Consider the following 20,545-nt stretch of genomic DNA (forward strand, 5'->3'; position numbering starts at 1 on the left):
TGTCTGTTGAAATTCAAATATAAGTTTGTAACAGAAATGAAATGAGTGTTTTTTATGTAATTTATTGATTGAGATTATGTGTTAATTATTACAGGGGGTGTTTGAATGGCGTGAGAAAGTTAACCTGTGTCCACAGTTAAATAATGTTCTTTTAATAACGGTTTACTTATTAATGGTGCTATATTATAGAAACCTCCACGTTGTTTAATAGTGCTTGAAATTACGATAAGCGCAAATTCAAGAAGTCTCCGGCGCGGTTTATTTGAAATAAATTTAACTACTTTTGCTTGTTTAAAGTCAAAAGTGTGGTTATGTTGCAATGAATGAGAGAATAATGCACTTAGAGAATTGCTATTTTTTATATCTCTTTTGTGTTCATTGAGCCTTTTTTCCAATTTACGCTGAGTTTCACCAACGTATTTATGATGGCAATTATGGCAAGGAATAGTATATATACCTCCATTGGAAACTGGTTTGTTATAGAGATGTTTCGTGGTTTTTAATATATGTCTTATGGTTAGTGATGTGGTTTGTACGATAGAAATTTTTAGTTTGTTTAGTGTGTTATAGATTATTGTATTATTGGTGTGTGTAGGTAAAAGAAGATGTCTGTTTATGAGAGAAAGGTCTGGTGTATATGATTTTTTATTATTATTTATTCTGGAAAATATTTGTGTGGCTTTTCTCTTAGCATTCAATATGAAATATGTCGGATATTGCAAGGTTTTCAAAATGTTTGTAAGGTATTTGAATTCTTCGTCCAGATATTCAGGACTGCAAATTCTGAAAGCGCGTAAGAAGAAACCAATTATCATCCCTGTTTTTATTTTATTGTTATGGTGTGAATAGAAATGTATGTAATCGTTTTTGTGTGTAGTTTTGCGGTGAACTTTGAAGGATAGTTTATTATTGGATTTTATTATAAGTATGTCAAGAAAAGGTAATGAGTTATTGTTTTCTGTTTCATAGGTAAACTTTATGGAAGGTTCGACTGAGTTTAATTTGTCTCTAATGATATTTATGCGCGTATTTTCAGGAAGAAATATATATATATATATATATATATATGATGAAAATAATGGAAATAGTATTCCGACAAAATAGAGAAATAAAAAGGAAACAAGCCGTATTATGTGTTCACCAACGTTTCGTCTTTATTTTATTGTTCATCAACGTTTCGTCTTTATTTTGAGACTTCCTTTGGAAGACCAGAGGAAGTCTCGAAATAAAGACGAAACGTTGATGAACACAATACAGTTTGTTCCTTTATATATATATATATATATATATATATATATATATATATATATATATATATATTAAAAAGCACGAAGAGTTTTTGTTTAACGACTTTATTTTTGATGTTTTTCCAATTTGCGTATTAATCTTTTTCTAGCATTATCTAATGTTTGTATGTAGGATTCATACGTTACGTGTTATTGCATTGTTTTCTACTGAAGCCTCGGTTGTCTTCAAGAGATGGTTTATTTCTTGGGTTTAAAAACGCGTTGCTGTTTATAGAAAAGCCCGTTTGGGAAGAAGTAGTCACGTGTTTATGGCGTATCCAATTGGATGTATGTACAGCATTCAAGCTGGTGTATTAAAATTACAATTTAATAAAATTTACAGCTTGTTTTTCCTCTTTCTAATTCTCAGGCATATAAAATCATCAGTAGGTTCTTTGATATGACAGGAACGCGTTGAAAATGAATGTTTCTGTTTAGAGCAAAGTTGAATCGCGATACTTGACTTTTGTATTTGAAATTTAATTCGAGTCGTAATGTATGGAGTTATTTGACAAAATCAACCCTAGTTTCAGCACAGTGCAATGTAGATTACTATGTATTATGGACTAAGTCACTGCGGTTCATGGCGATGGATACCCAATTAGAAAAGGCAATCAATTGATTGGATTGAATAATAGGGATTTCACCGATTTCGATGCTAAAAATCTGGTCGTGTGGAACATTCATTGATCATTAGCCAATCCCGTGCCACGTCGACTGGTTCTGCTAGTATATATGCATATATTAAAACAGATTAAAACGTCAGGGTGGTAAGTTCCGCTATAGAGGCGTTGATTTAATTCGAATAAAATAAAATACGCATCAAGTGCGTTTGAAAGCCAAATCATAACGCAATATTACGAAAATAAAAAAATATTTTACTTGTTTGAAATTTATAATTGAAATACATTTTGGAGTCAAACTCCATCCTCAGTAATTTTGTTTCCTTCTTTTTTCTTCTTTTTCTTTCTTGCCATGAAAGTTGGAGAAAGAAGCCATCGCACCGTTCCCGGATTTCAAAATGCAGCCTCTGAGAAGATTACAAAAATGGCAAGAAAGAAGAAGAAGAATAAAGATGTACGACATACTGAGGATGGAGTTTGACTCCAAAATATATTTAAATTATAAATTTCAAACAAGTAAAACATTGTTTATTTTCATAATATTGCGCTGTAATTTAGCTTTCAAACGCACTTGACGCGTATTTTATTTTATTAGATTAAAATGTATACATATACGTGTGTTTGAACGCGCGCATGGGTAAACCTATCATTTTATCCTGAATAAAAATAATGTAATATTGTTTTTCTAACTCGAGGCTAATAGTGCATTCTTCTCAATTAGAAGGTGAATATACCGGACATTTTTTTTTATATTTGCTCCCAGGTTGATAGCATAGCGATTTGCCGGAAATTTTTCATAGTCTATTCGGTTCCAATCGATGCTATCTTCGATATAAACTAGCGAATCGACCCAGTATTAATAGGGTAGGAACGAAACCGAAAAAATATTTAGTTAATTCTGTCAATTTTCTAATTTTCTATCCATCTATGGACCGATGTAAGATGCTTACCCGAAGGATTTCTTGTTGGCCTAACTTTGAGGACCACCGTTTACTTTCACTCCTGGGGGTTGTCATTAATTCTTCAACGGCTTTCGCAAATAGTAGAAAACAATGCCACGATCCGTATATTAAAAGGTGTTTTTTTTTTAATAAATAGGAAAAGGGGGTTTTAATATGAAAATCATATTGATATTCATATTAAAAACCCCTTTTTTTCTATTTATTAATATATATATATATATATATATATATATATATATATATATATATATATATATATACGTAGTTAAAATGTATACACGCATGTGTGTTTGAACGCGCGCATGGGAAAACCTATCATTTTATTCTGAATAAAAATAATGTAATATTGTTTTAAACTCGAGGCTATTAGCGCGTTCTTCTCAATCAGAAGAATCATATACCGAACACATTTTTTGATATTTGCTTCCAGGTTTATAGCATAGCGATTTGCCGGAAATATTTCATAGTCTATTCTATTCCAACCGATGCGATCTCCTATATAAACTAGCAGATCGACCCAGTATGTATAGGGTAGGAACGAACCCGAAAGAAAATCTATATAATACTAAAACTCTGTCGTTCTTGGTTGTTTGCTTGCGCACTATACTCCTGCTCCTACTACTACTACTATGCCTCTTCTTCTTGCTACTACTATTACTTCTCCTTTTTACAACTACTACTACGCCTCCTCTTCCGCCTCTTACTACTACTACTACTACTACTACTACTACTACTACTACTACTACTACGCCTCCGCTTCCTTATCCTACTATTACTACAACTGGTTGACATGTATTTTCCCTACAACTACTCTACTACTGCATTTTTTTTTACATCGTTCATTTTCCTATTACGTTTAAGTTATTTTAACGCAATTTTCTTACAAATAAATCTACTATTTTACAATGTATTGTTTTACTGTGTACGTTTTCAGCGAGCCAATTTTATTTATTTTTTCACGTTTAAATTAAAAGATATTTCAAAATTTGAATTTAACTTTAAGTATTATTGTATCTGTTCAGTGCACATTTACCTATAAGTATGGCAAACCACTTATAATTCAATGGCTGTAAGTTTTTTTAATCAAAAATAAACAATTATAAACAGAACGACTCATAGAAATCTATCTATATTCTTTTTTCATTTCAATATACTTTCATAGAAATGTTTCTGTTACGTCACAAAAAACTATTTTTTTTACGTCAAAAGTGTCACGCTCATACATTAATTCCATAGTTAATATATACTGACCCAACGGGTCATGGGTAGTCTAGTATTTAGTTAATTCTGTCAATTTTCTAATTTATTTCGTACTATGGATTAAAAGATTCCGTTTTCTGTAAACTTTTTGTAATTAGTAATTTTGGAAATTTTGTCTAAGCTTGAAATCCTGGTGTGTGCGAAGATGCGGACTGGATGTTAAAAAAGTTAGACTCGAAATAGAAGAGGGGTTGGAAATTGATGTAAATTATAAATCTTATGACGTCACGAGAAAATTATCATAATTTTTTTAATAATGTTTTAAGCTCTATAAAATAACCCAAAACAGCATAATTTGTACAACATCTTAGTGAAGATATCAAAATTTCGGTTTTTAGTTGGAAACACGAAAAAGCTATAAAATTTTGTTAGCGCAATGTTTTCCAGTTTGATTAAGAAACGAGTCAAAATAGGTGAGTTGGAGTCAACTTTAGACTTAAAAGGTGCATTTCGATTTTCGGTTATGGCATCCTCTTTATTTGTTGTGAATTTATCATTAATATTAATTCAAAATCGCTTATAGTTCAAATGAGACCAATCACACAGTGTATTATATATATATATATATATATATATATGAACAAATGATTAATAAAGCATGTTAAAAGACATCTTGAAAAAGAGTTAAAAACATATTTAATTTTAAAAAAGGAAGCACAAGATAAGTGGATAGTCCTTAATCCGCGGAGTTTCGAAGAAATACTCTCCTTCTAATCAGAGGGCAGGAATTAGCAAAATGCAGGATCGGATTTTGCATATAAAAGTATTTAATGAAACTACAAGTAAGTCACAGATCTTACTTGGTTAAAAAAAGGGTGAGGTAAGGGGAACAGGAGGCAAAAGAAAAATAATAAAAAGATTTCACATGAATGGATAGTCCGGTGAAAGGTAAAAATCCAAGAATGGTAAAATCCAAAACGATCGAATTTAAAATTTCAATCCAATGGGTAAATTCCAAATGGTCCAAAATAATCCAAAAGGCAGAGTTCCTTGGAAAAAAGCGCAAATGGAATGAATTCCAAATCATTAAAAGAAAAGCACTGGAGATAAAATTTAAAACACGTCTGTCAAGGCTGGACGAATCAAAAAAATTATTTAATTTTTATTATATATATATATATATATATATATATATATATATATAGATAGATAGATATAGATATATATATGTGAGAATGTGTCTGTGTGTGGGGGCACTTCTCAACCTATGTACTCAACGAAATTTTGATCTACAGACTTGAAGTTTGGTATAGAGTATATTCAGACATGTGGAAAACTTTTTAATCGGTTTCCAACCGAAAAAAAAAGCGCTGATTAGGGGTCAAAATTAAATATATATATATATTACATGGGCGGGGGGTTTGGGTGATCCGATGCTTATCTGTTTTCAACTGTTTCACGACTGCGTCTGCGAGGTCGTCGCAAAACATGACAGATTCCTTATGTTAAGTATAAGAAGGTTTGAAAACACCTTTTAAAGATCATGTAAATCTGTCATAATGATTATCGCACTTGACTTACTGCCTTTAACTTTTGGTTTCGCTCTTGCCTCGAATGTTTTTTTTTTTTACTTACAAGAAGTGAACTGTTTAGAAAAACATAATACTCGAATAGTCATGTCTAAATTACTTTCCTTTTTTTTTTTAGCTTCAATTTTTGGTCCCCCGACAAAAGGAAGGTGGACCTGTAAATTCACCTTTTGTCTGTTCGTCTTCCGCACTTTTCTCAATAACTACGCCTTGGAATTTGTTGAAATTTTGCACAAACATTAAACATGATATGAGTAAAAATGTAGCAGAACGGATTTTCCGGGAAAACTCCGGCTGCCCCCCCCCCTAGAGCTGCCTTTCATGTTAATGTGGCTGAAATTGACATTTTTGTGCTTATTAAAAAAAAAAATTGATGCCTTGGATATTTATAAAACTTTCTGAAAAGTTGTAACTAACTGATTTCTATATAATTTTGTTTTCCTATACTTCGCAATAACTCTTGGGTGTGTCCCAGGTGGTATTTTTAGGGCTCATAAAAACACTCCATTTTTGGGACTATTTTACCATATTTGTCCAAAATTTTCTGTGTATGTCTATTTAGCAGTTTTGCATGGAGCTGAACTCAATTTTACATATGTTAGGCCTAAAACTGCACCGTTTGTTCATTTTCAGCAGGATTTGACGTCTCCTGGGGATTTGGGGAGCTAAATGGGGGAGGGAGAAAATGCTGAACTTGGTCATTTTTACTGCTTCGTCAACTGTGCACTCACGGGGGACCATGCATGCTTCACTTGTTTTTTTTTTTAAAGGAATTTAACGTTACGTTTATTACCATACGGTACTTCTGTTTATAATAAATAAGAATTCTGCATTACGTAAAATATAACATTTATGCATATTTTACGACTGGGCAACGTCAACCATCATGCTAGTTTTTAAATAAATTTTAACTGATAGGCAGACAAAAAGACTAAATATCTATTTATATAAGATAAATCACATGTTATGAGAAAGGGATAAACAAAAGGATTATTATTGACTTTCATAGATATATAAAATACTAGTTGCGCTACCTGCCGTTGCCCGGGATTCATTGGTTTATCTAAAAAACATTATATATATATATATATAAAGGCTTCCTTCAGTCTTGACAGACTATGGATACCCACGGTAAGAGTGCCTGCGCGGGAAATTTTTGTGAATAGAGTTGCGCAATCTCCAACCACACCTCTCCTGAGTCAACATCGTGGAATACCAGTGGCAAGTGGAGGTTCAGGACGACTGGAAACAATGCCGAGATAAGCGGGAAGCACATACAGCGCCTAGAATTCTCAAATGGTCACCCATCTGGTACTAGCCAGGCTCAATGTTGCTTAACTTCGGTGATCTGACGAGAACCGGTGTGTCAACGTGATTATGCCGTGTGTGTGTGTGTGTGTGTGTGTGTGTGTGTATATATATATATATATATATATATATATATATATATATTGACATTAGCTTTTCTATTCTAAAATTAACCCAATCACCCTTCAATTTTTTTTTTCTTCTTCTTCTTCTTCTTCTTCTTGTTCTCTCATTCTCCCAGCCTTGACAGTCGTTTTAAATTTTTTTTTCTACGCACATCTTATTTTCCTTTTAATAATATTATTTAAACTCATTCCCTTTACCTTGTCCCCATTTGTGAATTATTCCACAGATTTCTGCCTTTTTGGAGTACTTTGGACCACCTTCCTATTACGCGATTCCCTTGGATTTTACTTGGGGAAATGGAACCTTAACCAACTTTTTTGGATTTTGATTTTTTGATTTTACCGTTATTGGATATTTTACCCTTCACTAAACCATCCACTCACGTGAGATCACCTTTTTCTTCACCATATTCCCTCTGCTTCACTTTTTGTTATCAAGTAAGATCTTTGACTTACTTGCAGTTTCATCAAATACTTTTGTATGCAAAATCCGATCCCGCATTTTGCTAATTCCTACCCTCTGATGAGAAGGAAAGTATTTCTTCGAAACTCCTCGGATTAAGGACTATCCACTTATCTAGTGTTTCCTTTTTAAAATTAAATATTCTTTAGCTCTTTTTCAAAGTGTTTTTTAACATGTTTTATTAAATACTTGTTCTCATATATATATATATATATATATATATATATATATATATATATATAAATATATATATATATAAAGAAATATATATATATATGTTTCTTTATATATATATATATATATATATATATATATATATATATATATATATAAAGAAACAAACCGTATCATGGGTTCATCAACGTATCGTCTTTATTTCGAGACTTCCTCTCTCTCTCTCTCTCTCTCTCTCTCTATATATATATATATATATATATATATATATATATATAGTACAAAACTTTTTTGAAATTCAAAGACTTACATTTTTTCTTTTTTGTAACTTTTCTTTATTTCATCTTGGATTACTTCGTTACAGCTGTTTCGTTAATGGGATGGCAATTTTATGATTTTATGTTTTTATAAAAGTCTCCTATCCTCATCAATTCGTCAGATGTACTTTCCATTCGATGCGACCACCAAAAAGTCAATTTTGTACATTATAATCCTGACGTTTTCGTTTGGGAAAAAGAAATTCCACCCCCACGCTGTTACAAGTCGGCTATCTTGGGTACCGTGCAACTCGATATTAAAGGCAATTCAGTTTTTATCATAAGTCTCCACCCGTTAAACGAAAATGGTACACATTGAAATTAACAATATTTCAAAAATAAACGTTTATAAAATTATATATATATATATATATGTATATATATACATATTGTAGTAATCCACATACAGTACTGTTTCGTTGTATCACAACTCCTCAGTATGGCTAGACTAGCACATCTCCCAAGCCGAGGATTGAACCTTAGACCATCACGTTGTAATTCGGCAGTTCTACGCATCGACCCACGGGAGCGGCGCTCGTAAATAACTTCCACAAATGTCTATATTAAACAAACATTTGTCCACCACTTTCATAGTGCTCAAACCGTTTTGTTTATAAACAAATAGCGAGCATTGCATTTACAGCCATTTTAATAGCAGGTGAGATTATTTACGACAATGCTCTACCCAAAGAGAGGAGCTTAAAATATATGTTGTAGTAGTCAGCTACATACAGTACTGTTTCGTTGTATCACAACTTATCAGTGTGGCTAGACTAGCATTTCTCCAATAATAAAACTGTTGAGTACAAAAGAAAGGAACTGAGGAATAAAACGAGAAAGAGAGAGGGTATGATAGGACAGAGGGAGGAAGGGAGGGTTTGAAAGAAATGAACTAATGAATAAAAAGAAAGAGAGAAAGTATGATATTGAGAGCAAAGACAGAGAGAGAGAGAGAGAGAGAGAGAGAGAGAGAGAGAGAGGGAAAGAGAGAGAGAGAGTAAGAAAGAAAGAGAGAGAGAGTTTAAATGCGAAAAAAGAGAGACGGAGGGAAGAGAGAATGAAAGAAAGGGACTAAGGAATAAAGAGAAAGAACATGACAGTCAAGATAGATAGATAGATAGATAGATAGAGAGAGAGAGAGAGAGAGAGGAGGGAGAGAGAGAGTTTAAATGCGAAAAAAGAGAGATGAGGGAAGAGAGAATGAAAGAAAGGGACTAAGGAATAAAGAGAGAGAATATGACAGTCAAGATAGATAGATAGATAGAGAGAGAGAGAGAGAGAGAGAGAGAGAGAGAGTGAGAGTGAGAGAGAGTGAGAGTATAAATGCGAAAAAAAGAGAGATGGAGGGAAGAGGGAATGAAAGAAAGGGACTAAGGAATAAAGAGAGAGAATATGACAGTCAAGATAGATAGATAGATAGATAGATAGATAGATAGAGAGGGAGAGGGAGAGAGGTGAGAGAGAGAGAGAGAGAGTGAGAGAGAGTGAGAGAGAGTGAGAGAGAGTGAGAGAGTATGAAACAAATAAACTAAGGAATAAAAAAAGAAAACATGAAAGAAATGAAATCTATATATCTATAAAAGTGAAAATGTGTGTGTGTGTGTGGACGCTTCTCAACCTATATACTCAACGAATCTTTGATCTAAACACTTGAAATTTGGTATATAGGATATTCAAACATGTGGAAAACTTGTTAATCAGTTTTCACCAAGAAAACAAACGTGCTGCTAAGGAGTCAATATTGAAAAATTGGGTGTCATCGGATTTTATCGGTTTGTCAACTGTTTCACGAATGCGCATGCATGAATGATTCACACGACAGATTACTTATGTTTAGAATAAGTAGGTTTGAAAACACTTTTTAAAGATCATGTCAAGCTGGCCTAACTGTTATCGCACTTGACTCACTATCATTAGGTTTCAGTTTCGATCTCAGCTCGAGTATATATATATATATATATATATATATATATATATATATATATATATATATATATATATACTTACTTACTTAAAAGAAGTCAACTGTTTAGGAAAAATAATATTCGCATGCACATGTCTCAGTTTCGGTATTAATTAAAAGATAATAGTTATGCATATTTTACGATCGGGCAACACCAAGTGGTTTGCCAGCACGGAGTAAAGAAAGGGTATAAAAGCGAGGGTAAAGAGAAAGAGATAAAAGAGTATGAAAGAAATGAATTGTGGAATAAAAAGAGAGAGCGAGAGTATGACTGTCAAGACAGAGAGAGAGAGGGAGGGAGAGAGAAGGAGAGAGAGAGGAGAGAGAGGGGAGAGAGAGAGAAAGGGAGAGAGAGGGGGGAGAGAAAGAGGGAGAGAAAGAGAGAGAGAGAGAGGGATAGAGGGAGAGAGAGCGAGAGGCAGAGAAAGAGAGAGGGAGAGAGACAGCGAGAGATAGAGGGAGAGGGAGAGAGAGAGGGAGAGAGGGGGAGAGAGAGAAAGGGAGGGAGATAGGGAGATAGAGAGGGAGGGAGAGAGAGGGAGGGAGAGAGGGAGGGAAAGACAGGGGGAGAGAGAGAAGGAGAGAGAGGGAGGAAGAGAGAGAGAGAGAAAGGGAGAGAGAGAGGAACAGAGAAAGAGATAGAGGGAGAGAGAGAGAGAGAGAGAGAGAGAGAGAGAGAGAGAGATACGGAGTATAGTAGAACCCTGAGGTACGGTGGTCCTAGTATTCGGTTTATTTCAGGCTACGATGTGCAATACCTTATTTTTTCGACCCCTGGTTACAGTATTTGCTCCGCCTTACGTAGTTATTTATAATCTTATTTGACTATATACATGTGTGTTATACACTGTACTGTAGTTTGTTACGAATTTTTAATGCCGTATTCCGGGGCTCTACTCTATATAGAAACGCTAATTTAATGTTTGTAGTATATTATTACTTTCTATGCTCCTTCTTAATAAATAGGATCTCCCGATCACCGAAGAGGCAATGTAACAAAAAAAAAAAAAAAATTAAAGTTAAAAAAAAAAATGATGTCGTCTTCGGGCCGTACTTGAAACTGGAATATATCTTCTTGGTCTTTCGGGCTAGAATCTAAAGGTAGTATTAGTTCTGTCTAAAGATGCTATTATGATATCGTGGGGTTTCTCTTCGTGCCAGGTGTCCATGCAATGAAAATATGTCACAGGCTCCTATAATCGTAATAATCAGATATATTCTGACACTACATTAACCAGATTACTTAGATAAAAATATTTTACAGTTTTATTATCCATTCACGTTGAACGTCCAACAAAATTGGCAGCAATAATATATTTAATATGAAAAATGCCTCCGTGGAATTTCCACATGTCTCGCTAGTTATGAACGAATATTTAAAGATATAAAGATGCGGAAAACCTTTCTTTCAATTACTGGATTCAGCATTAAATTATCTCCAAAAGGCCGATACACCGGAATATGAAAGAATCAAACCGAACATCAAGTATTAATCTAATTTATAAAACTCACTATGTCTGCATGTTTGTCTGTCTGTCTGTTTGTCTGTCTATTTGTCTCCATATTTTTGAACTCCATCTCTTCCAAAACTAAAAGTAGCAGAGCGGTGCTAGGGGCCTTAAATCATTGGATTTTTTTATGGACCCTTCTTTTATGGATCTTTAGTATTTAAGGAGTCAAAAAGGGGTCAAAATTGATAAAATCGTTATACATTTTTGTTATGTTTGCAAATAACGTATAAGGCAATACAAATGAAGACTCAACAAACAAAGGTAGATCAATAAGAAGTGTATTAGGAAAAGTATATTTACAGTATATTTACATAATGGTTGTCAGGTAAGAGAGTCTTGGCTGGAGAACATATCTGCTCTCGGCTCAGCCTTCGGTGGCTTCTGGTTAACACACCCTCAGAATAACCGAGCCTTGTTATTTATGTGTAATATTATCCACATATGTGAATGAGTGGGTGCCACCACAACAATTTTGTACATTCATCTTAGTTTATTTTTAATCAGTCCATATGCGTGTCACGTCAGTACAGTGGTAACATCACCAGCTTTGAATATTACAGTTTGCTTTCTGTTTCGATTATAGTTTATGGCACCCAAATACTTTTTTTTACTTTTGAAATCACGATTCTATATTAATATATACGAAATGCGGACAAATTGAAATATCATATTTAAGCATATTTTACGACCGGGCAAAGCCGGACGCTCCCCCACTCCACGCTAGTATTTTAAAATATAAAAAAACCTAGAGAAATTGACAAGGTTTACTAAAATGACTGAATCTAGCATTAAATAATCTGAAAAGAGTTGATATGCCGTAAAACAATGCTAAAACAACAAAACTAACCAAATATCATTTTGTTACATGATAAGGGCTGTCCCCTTTTCATGTAAGTATAAAAATAGAGTGATTACTTAAAATGAAAATAAAATGAGAGAAAGCAGAAATCGAACCTTGGATATAAGTTTTAAAGAACAATAGGTTTAAATGGAATGTCCAGTAAATTGTTAATTCTGATGAAATAAATAATAAATAGCCTATTCAATTGTTAGAAAGAATGTGGATAATAAATATGGGTTAAATAAATTAGATATGTAGGTTGAATTCTTTTGTAAAAACATCAAAGAAAAAATAGGTTATTGGGAAATCATAATGTCGGAAACGTGCAAAGTCGCGCATGTTGGTGGCACGTGAATTTTGCTCAGGTGGCCGGACATGCATGGGTATCTCAATATAGGAAGTGAGAGTTAGTTAGTTAGTTAGAGAGTTAGTCAGTGAGAAACTCAGAGAGAGTCTGGAGTTTGAAATTCGAACGTCTAGAAGCGAGACGATCACTTTTAAACTTAATATGTGAAGCTTTGAATTCTTGATGAGAAAACCACGGCCGGTCGTGAAGAAATAAACCCATCATGTGTTTTGATAAAGCTCGTCTTTGTGTTTGTGATTCTTACAAAAAGGTAAAGTGAATTGTTATTACATGTCTGTGTTATAAAATGTCTTGACATACACATCTCATATCCACAATTTGAATCTACATCTCATATCTACACTAAGACTGTCTGAACACTATCTCCTCACTCTAAGAGCTTCACATAGCAACACATCTATTAACTTAAGAATGAACATATTTTTAATATATATGAATCGTCATAACACGAACACGGAACGAACAATCTCTCTTTACAACATCCCTCTCTCTCAACAGCATCAATTATAATAAGACTCTATCTCAACGACAAACACTCTAATAAGACTCTTTCTAAGCATCACTTATAATAAGACGCTCTCTCTGAATAAGACCCCTATATAACAATTTTATCCAATCTCCTTAAATGCAACTTTGTTTCTTAGACGAATATGTCCATTTCGTACGTATCGCCACGACAAATTAAAACAAAATATCTTGCAGATGCTTCCAGTCAGTAATCCTCTTCAACCGTTTGCAATGTCGCTTATTATTCCCCTCTCACACCAAAAAAAAAAAAGCAAACAAAAAAAACACGTATCGAAATTTACCAAAACGACCTGTCTTTTAGTAGGCCCACTCGACTGGATCTATTCAAGGAGCTTCGTAAAAGACGCCGGGCTTCCAGATATCTGTAAATGTCAAATGTCAGAACGTGATCGTCTTCAAAATTCTTATCAGCCGTGTACAATGAATTAGTCATTAAGCGGCCATTTTGTTAAAATGGCGTCCGTTTTGGCTGGAGATAAAAAAAAAAACTAAAGCAAGATAAAGATAAAAACAAAACAGACAATAATTCATGGAACCTATCGTGTCTTCGCACAGAGAAGTACACCGATAATTTGATTCGATTTATTTCGTATCTGTATATTTCGGTGTTAAATACGTGTTAGATTTTCTTGCATTTTTTTGTTTTTACGTATTTTCTTTGTGCATGTAATTGCGTTGCTAATGTTTAGTTGATGTATGAGCCTTCAGGAGTGTTTCAAGGAACATTCACTCAACATTTACGAATGCAATGCGCAGAGTTATATATATATATATACTAGCATGGGTGCCTGGCGTTGCCCGGGTATTTGGAGATGTATGATGAGCAAAAAAAAAAAAGTGGTCAATTTTTTTAAACTTTGACCCCTATTATGACCCCTTAACATTTATTGTCTTGGGCTCAAATCATGTTAGTAAGTTAGACCCATGTCCAATGAACATATATATACATTTTCAAGTGTTTAGACCCAAAATTGTCGGAGGAGTTTCGTAGAGTTCTCAAAGGTCAAATCGTTGAACTTTGACCTCTTAATCGCCAAATTTCTGGCTGAAAACCGATCACCTCGATTTTCCCAAATGTCAGTACCCTGTATATCAAATTTCGAGTCTGTAGACTCAAAATTGACAGAGTTATTGCATAGGGAAACGTACACACACAGACACACAGACATACACTTTGACTTTTTTAGATATATAGATAAGAAAAAAAAAGAGTTCAATGTTGGTTACTGGGAAAGTAGCATAACACGTTGATACACCAATCCCCCCATCCCGTGAGATCATTGAAGTTTAGTACTGGATGGGCAGCCATTTGAGAATACCAGGCGCTGTACGTATAAAAAATCAAACTGTTTACTTGTGTAACCTTTAAAAATGTAAAGTAGCAAAACGGGATTAAATAATTTGAAGCGGGTTCAGGTTAGGATTAGGGTTGATACGCCGTAAAAACAAAATAAAATAAACCAATCATTATAAGTACATATTTAAAGATATAAATAACTTTGAGCCAAAAACAAACCAAAACAAAAAAAGCAATAACCCTTTAACCAAAATGACTAGATTAGACCTGAAATTAGTTGATATAACGTAAAACAAAACAAACATCTATATACAGGGTGGTCGCTAAAAAAGTGGGAAATTTGAGCTCGTAAATTTTATTTTGTTATAATTTTATTGCGCTGCAAGTGCTCGACTGAGCTTTCAATCGCCAAACTTTCACAAAAAACACTCGTTAAAACACCATCAATAATTCCCCCACTCTTTATCTGTGCCTAAACCTAAACGTAGATTCCATGAACAAAGCTTCTTTCTTAGAACTGCACGCCTGTGGAACTGTCTTCCGTTTTCCTGCTTTCAAGCAGACTACAATCTGATTGTCTTCAAGTCTAACGTAAACAAGTTCTTGATGAACCATTTCACTTAAGTTAACAAATTTACCGAATTTCCATTACTAACGATTACTATATTGTTCAATTGACTACTGTTAACCCTTATCCTCGAGTGGTCTCTGAGCCTTGATAAGTGGTGATTATTCCATTCTATTCAAGGATTACTATTCCATTCGAATACCAAAATTTCATGTCTTTTTATTATTTATACCTTATTTCCTTTTTTTTTTTACACAGTGATCACCACTTATCAAGGCCCGGAAGCCACTCAGGGATAAGTGTTATTGCAAGTACATTACGTTAGTGAGGAGATTTGCTGAAATGTTTACTTAAGGGGGCGGTTCATTAGGAATTTGTTAACATTGGACTTGAAGACAACCAAGTTGTGGTCCGGAGGGAAGGAGGCAGACGGAACAGAGTTCCACAGGCGTGCAGTTCTAAGAAAGAAGCTTTGTTCATGGAATCCGCGTTTTGATTTAGGCACAGATATAGAGTGGGGGAAATTTTTAATATATTTTCTATTTATGTTCTGAATCGCAAAATTATATCAAACCAAATTCAATACAGGGTGGTCGCTAAAAAAAGCGGGAAATTTGAGCTCGTAAATTTTCTTTTGTTCAAATTTTATTACAACTGATTTATTTGCTTCTTTGATCTTGATTCTCAAAATTATGGATGGCGACAGACTTTTAAAGGCATAGGATTATTTTTTTCAAAAATGAAAATCCGATTTGGCGACAGACAAAATATCTAGTTGCGTTACCAATTTTTTTTATCGATTACAAAGCATCACTTTGATAATATTGTAACAAATTTGAAAAGGGAATGTCCTGAAGCAGTTGTTACTTGTCAAAAAGGAACGAGTTAAAACAAAAAGAAAAAGAAAAAAATTCCTCGCTTTTGTAAAAATAAATTACTGTTTGACAAATTTCCCGCTTTTCTAGTGACCACCCTGTATTAATAGTGCCTTTAACGTCAACATATCTCCTGCCCAAGATATACTTGCAGCTAACTGTTAGATAGTCGGTCGGAATGTATGTGTATTATATGTACATGTGATGTGCATTTGTGTTCATGTATTTCGCGTAATCGTCTCTAGTCATGTGTATATTATTAGCAGTCTGTTTTTGTGTGCGTGTTCATATATAACATCAACAAAAGGACATATACAATACTATGGGGGTGTCCATCGGAGAGAATAGGGAAACATACCTTCTATCTGATTTATGTTGCGTTGACGGATCCTTGAAAAGTATATCGGCTATTTCCCTTAGGAAGTGTCGGTGACCAAGTGGCTAATTGAAAGAAACTGAAGACCTAAGTGTTCCAAGTTCGAATCTGGTTCATTCCACAAAAATCACTTTCACCCAGGATGTTGACAGCCTTCTCGTGATCCCTCTCGTAAGTATCTGATGTCTTTCTAGAAAGAATTCTGTCTAGAAAAATATCGGGGAAACCAACGCCAACAATAGGATCTGATTCATACGATATGATAATGATAATGAGTTGTTTCTTGAAAAATAGGAATATAAAAGCTAAAACTCCTAACAAGCATTTTAGTCTTATCTATGCACGTTAAAAAGTTTCATTTGTATAGCTACACTGATGACGAATCTGAGTCATGCGGGCGAGTAAGGCGAAGGGGTGAATGCAGCAATCACCAGCAATTCCGACCGCGACAATGATGATAATGAAGAAGAAGAAGAAGAAGAAGAAGAAGGGATTTACATTGCGAGTGAAACAGTCGCATGTACCAGTCTTTTTTTCAAATTTGGTGAATTTGGCGATTGTTTTTTTTTCCTCTGACACTCTTTCAAAACTCATTACTTCATTGCCTTTTCAACTTTCATTTGTTTTTTTATTGAATTATTTAAACAATAAAATGTTTAATTGAACACTATACGCTTTTTTAACGAATGCTGTTTACAAAAACATCGGAAGAAATTCGAATTTACGTCTTAACGTGAATTTTGGTCATCATAAAACGAAGATGTCATATTCTAAAAATCACATGGGCCTGGCTAGTAACTTTTCTATTTGGCTTGTAATCGAAAATATTTAAATATTTAGATGTGAAAGACTAACTAAGATATATTTGCTTGTAGAAAAAGTAGAAGAAGAAAATCAGAAAGAAGAAGTAGAAGAAGAAGTAGAAGAGGAAGAAGAAGAAGAAGAAGAGGAAGAAAAAGAAAAAGACCGAAAGAGTAAGAAGAAGAAGAAGAAGAAGAAGAAGAAGAAGAAGAGTAAAAATAAAATAAGCAAAGAAAGAAAGAAAGAAGACGACGAAGAAGAAAATCGGAAAGAAAAAGGAGAAGAAGAAGAAGAAGAAATAGAAAAAGAAAAAGACCGAAAGAGTAAGAAGAAGAAGAAGAAGAAGAAGAAGAAGAAGAGTAAAAATAAAATAAGCAAAGAAAGAAAGAAAGAAAGAAAGAAAGAAGACGACGACGAAGAAGAAAATGGGAAAGAAGAAGAAGAAGAAGAAGAAAAAGAAGGAGAAAGAGAAGAGGAAGAAGAAGAAGAAGAAGAAGAAAAAGAAGGAAGAGAAAAAGAAGAAATAGTTAGATGAAGAAGAAGAAGAAGAAGAAGAAGAGAAGGAGACGGAGAAGAAGAACAACAAGAACAAGAAGGAGGGGGAGGGGAAGAAGAGCAAAAAATAAAATAAGCAAAAAAAAGAAAAAGAAAGATAGAAAGAAAGAAGAGCGAGTAAGTAAAAATAAATTAAATAGAAAAGGAAAGCATAAAACATAAAACAATTAAGAAGTTGTAAAAATAGGAAATTAGGAAAACGAAGAAGAAAACAGAAAGAAGAAAAGCAAAAAAAAAAAATACACGTAGGAGAAAAAAAATACACGTAGGAGAAAAAAAATACACGTAGGAGAAAAAAAATACACGTAGGAGAAAAAAAATACACGTAGGAGAAAAAAAACGAATCAAAATACGAAGGAGAAATTAATACAGAAACTATAAGTAGAAGAAAAGAATCAAACAAAGAAACATACAACATGGAAAGTCATCCCGTCTTTTCGATTGACTAGCCTTAATTTAAATCTTCGCCACTTCCGGTTATGCGATGGACGTACTGGCAAAGACGTTACGTTTTATTTTTTTCACAGTCTTTTTCTCCTTCGCGGTAAGGGTTTGAGTCTGTCTGCCTACCTACTACCACTTTTATTTATTTATTTATTTTTTTTGCTCAACACACACCTTCAAACACCCGGGCAACGCCGGGTACCCAGGTTAGTAGAAGATAAAGGGGAAAGAGAAGACGAAAATAACAGAGTTAGCTTTCATGTATCAATACAGTTTCCAATTCTGGTAACCCGTGAGTGTTAAGTCAAAAATATTTTAATTTTCTTCGAAATGAGAAATTGTGCCAACGATCGTATTAATTCGATTTTCGGTACACGTTAAGAAGTGTTTCTTTTTTGTTTTTGTTTTTAAACCTGTTTTTTTTTTTTTACTTTAAGGTGGCAACTTGACTTTAAAATAAATAAACGAAGAGGAAGACGAATAAGAAGGAGACGAAGAAGAAACGCAATAAAAGTACAGGTGGGAGAAAAATGAAAACGAATTTTAACTAAAAAGAAATGAGTGTAGAATGAGGAGGGAAGAAGAATGGGGGAGGAGAAAAAGAGGAAGTGGAAGAAGAAGAGGAGGAGGAGGAAGAAGAAGAAGAAGAAGAAGAAGGAGAAAGAAAAGAAGAAGTGGAAGAAAAGAAGAAAAAGAAGGAGAAAAAAGGACGAGAAGAGGAAGAAGAAGAAAAAGAAAGAGAAGAAAAAGAAGAAAAAGAAGAAGATGGAGATGAAGAAGAAGAAGATGAAGAAAAGGAAGAAGAAGAAAAAAGATGATGAAGAAGAAGGAGAAGAAGAAGGAAAATAAGAAGAAGAAGTGGAAGAAAAAGAAAAAAAGAAGGAGAACATGATGAAGAAAAAGAAGAAGAGGAAGAAGACGAAGAAAATGCAGAAGAAGAAAAGGAAAAATTAAAAGAAGAAGAAGAGGAAGAAGACGAAGAAGATGTAGAAGAAGTGAAAGAAGAAGAAAAAGAAAAGAAAGAAACATACGAAATGGAGGAGGAAGAGGAAAGAGATAAAAAATTATAGACGTGGCATTATCTTTTATGTATTTATTCCAATTCTTGTAACCTGTGAGTGTTAAGTGTAAGATTTTAAAATTCTCTTCCAAGTTGAAATTTTATCAACGAGCGCATTGATGCCCATTTTCTGTACACGTAAAGACGTTTTATTTGGAACTTTTTCTTTTAATTAAAGGTGGTAACTGGACTGATCAAGGGAGATAACTTTTCTCATCTGACGAGAAGAAAATAGAGTAAATGAAAGATGAAATAAAAACATACAAAGAAAAAAAAAGAAAGAAAAAGAAAAAAAATAAGAAAAGTCAGCATCCCACACACACAAATATCTGTAATGAATCGCGAAAAAAAGAAAAAAAAAAGAAAAAGAAATGAGCCCAAATACCTACATACAAAGAACCTTAAGAACCATTACATTTTAATGGTTCCTAGAAAATTAGAAAATTTAATTAGACTTCTTTTCTGAACACGTAAAAAATGATTGATCAAGGGAGATAACTTTTCGTATATAAATTTTCCAATGTTTTCTTCCTACGTCTATTCATATTTTTTTAAAGATTTTTTTCAACAATTGTTTTTTAATGTTCACCGTTTCCGCCAGTTAATATAAAAAGCAAAGATAAAAATAAAGCAATCAAGGTGTAAAAAGAAAACAACAACAACAAAAGAAATAGAAGAAGAAAAAGACACAGAAGAAGAAAAGCAACAAAAGTACACGCAGAAGAAATACCAAAAAGAATTTAAGAAGAAAAAGAAGAAGAAGAAGAAGAAGAAGAAGAAAGATACGCAATGGAGGATGAAGAGGAAAGAGAAGAAAATAACAGACGTAGGATTATCTTTTATATATTTATTCCAATTCTTGTAACCTGTAAATGTCAAGTCTAAGAATTAATAATTCTCTTCAAAGTGAGCAAATGTACCAACGAGCATAGTAACCCCCCCTTTTTTGTACACGTTAAGAAGTTGTAGTTGGACTGTTCTGCGTTACTTTAAGGTGGCAACTTGACTTATCAAGGGAGATAACTTTTCTTATATTAAAAAAAGAAAAAAGAAAAATAATGAAGTAAAAACACAAAGAAGAAAAGAAAGAAAAGAAAGAAAAAGAAAATCAACGAGGAAAAAGATCTGCACACCCCACAAACATATATATAACAAATCACACACAAAAAAATGAGCCCACATACATACATACAGAGAACCTTAAAAAAGATTACAATTTAATTATGCCAAGAAGCGTATTAGTTCTCTTTTCTATACGCTATAAGAAAGTTGTATTTCAATCGTTTTTTTTTACTTTAAGATTGCTACTTGA

The 20,545-nt window shown here is 33.5% G+C and overlaps 1 protein-coding gene and 1 pseudogene across 1 annotated transcript in view; both read right to left on the reverse strand.

Annotated features, from left to right (window-relative positions):
* Positions 1-20,545, reverse strand: part of LOC145266352 (gamma-aminobutyric acid type B receptor subunit 2-like) — a 1,041,657-nt gene that overhangs the window by 195,792 nt on the left and 825,320 nt on the right. The gene's annotated exons all lie outside the window — the stretch shown is intronic.
* On the reverse strand, positions 6,932-7,048 carry LOC145266866 (5S ribosomal RNA; annotated as a pseudogene).

The sequence above is a fragment of the Euprymna scolopes genome, chromosome 41 (genome assembly GCF_053919585.1).
Source record: "Euprymna scolopes isolate OS-2025 chromosome 41, ASM5391958v1, whole genome shotgun sequence".
Lineage (NCBI taxonomy): Eukaryota > Metazoa > Mollusca > Cephalopoda > Sepiida > Sepiolidae > Euprymna > Euprymna scolopes.